Below are 2,046 nucleotides of genomic sequence, written 5' to 3'. Positions count from 1 at the left end.
TCCTTTTGGTCCAGGTAGGGATGCAGTTGGTGTATCAACTGAAGTTGGTACCAAGCAGTCCTGGCCGTAGCATCTAATCGAGATGACAACTGTAGAGATGGATCCAGGAGTACTCCCAAACTGCGTACTTCATCCTTTAGGGGGAGTGTGACCCTGTCCAGGACAGGTGGACAAATTTCCTTCCCCAGACCTGAGGATCTTATTGCTAGTACCTCTGTTTTCTCTGGATTCAGCCTGAGTTTGTTTTCCCTCATCCAACCCATTACAGACCCAAAGCAGGCATCCAGAGGAGAGGTGCCTTCCTTAATTAATGTAGCAGTTGGAGACATAGAGAAATAGATTTTGGTGTCATCAGCGTACTGATAACACTGTGCCCCATGTCTCCAGATGATCTCTCCCAGTGACTTCATGCCCCATGTCTCCAGATGATCTCTCCCAGTGACTTCATGTAAAGGTTAAACAGCATGGGGGATAGAATGGCACCTTGAGAGGCTTCAGATGTCAGCTCTCTCCTAGAAGAGCAACTGTCCCCCAGCTTCACCATCTGGGATCTGCCTGAGAGATAGGAGTGGAGCCACTGGAATGTAGTGCCCTCAGTACCTAACTCCCTCAGGCATTCCAGAAGGATACCATGGTATTGAAGGCCACTGAGATGTCCAAGAGCACCATTAGGGTCACACTTCCCCCATCGATGCCCAGATGGAGATCATCAGCTAAGGTGACCATGGCAGTCAGATATTTTCATCTAAATTAAAACAAGCAGTAGTGAGACCACTTTAAAAAAAAAACCCTTCCTAAACCACCTGGTACGAAATAATTATAGACCGGTCTCCCTCTTACCATTCTTGGGCAAAGTGATCGAGAAGGCAGTTGCCTCCCAACTCCAAGCTGTCTTGGATGAAGCCAGTTTGAAATGGATCCCGATAATCGGCTTCATCCAAGAAAGGATGCTTTAATTATGAGTTGCAATAGTATTTTCATTGCATCCCCTCTCTGGGCAGTCAACCATAATGGGCAAGGATCAAGAGGGCAAGTCATCTTCCTTACACTTCCAAGGAGCTTGTCCACTTCATTGGTATTTAAAGACTCAAAATGATCCAGTTTAATACTGTCCACAGAGTCACTGGTCACCTCTCTTACCGTTTCTGTCATAATGCCGGCATCTAGCTCAACCCTTATCTGAGAGATTTTATCTGTAAAAAAGTCTTTAAAAGCATCACAGTAGTTGGTTCCAATAAAGAGTTCAGGGTGAGAGCCAGCTGAGTTAGCTCTTTAACCACCCTGAACAGCTCTACTGGATGAGACTCTGCAGACGCAATATGTGCAGCAAAGAAAGAGTTCTTTGCTGCATCTATTGCCACTCCATAGGAATCCAACATGTTCTTATGGCACGTCTTGTCAGATAAACATTGATGTTTCCACCAGCGGCACTCTAGTCATTACGCAGCTCGCTTCATTTGATGCAGATTTTCCATATACAATGTGTTTTTTTTTATTTGAAGCAAGATGGAAAGGACACTCGGGAGCGATAGTGTCTATGACCCTGGTAAGATCGTTATTCCAGGTATCAACCAGGGTTCCATCAGCTTTCGAGGGTAGACTAATAGGTCCTCCGCCTCTGAGAGGGATGTAGGTAGTAGCCTTCAGTCCCACTTTGATCAGAGAGTGATCCATCCATGACAGGGCAGAGATCTGAACTACTTCTGCCCACAGATATTCCTGATCCCTACTAAAGACCACATTGAGTGTATTACCAGCACAATGCGTTGGACCCAAGACTATTTGGGACAGGGCCATGGCTGTCACGGAAGTCATGAACTCCTGGAGTGTACATATCAGATCTAATGAGCTGGCTTTGAAGGGGATGTTGAGGTCCCCCAGGACCAAAAGCCTGGGAGACTCCAGCACCAGCTCCGAGACCAGCTGTGTCAGACAACAGGGTGGACGGTATACTAACAAAATCCCTAGACTGTTCCTAGCCTTAAGCGTCAGGTTTACACTCGATGTGCTCTGTTTTCCAGACAGGTCTCTTAGTCAATGTGATGG

This window comes from Sceloporus undulatus, chromosome 3, assembly GCF_019175285.1.
Source record: "Sceloporus undulatus isolate JIND9_A2432 ecotype Alabama chromosome 3, SceUnd_v1.1, whole genome shotgun sequence".
NCBI lineage: Eukaryota > Metazoa > Chordata > Lepidosauria > Squamata > Phrynosomatidae > Sceloporus > Sceloporus undulatus.
The sequence above is the reverse complement of the archived record's forward strand: the minus strand, read 5'-3'. Positions refer to the sequence as shown.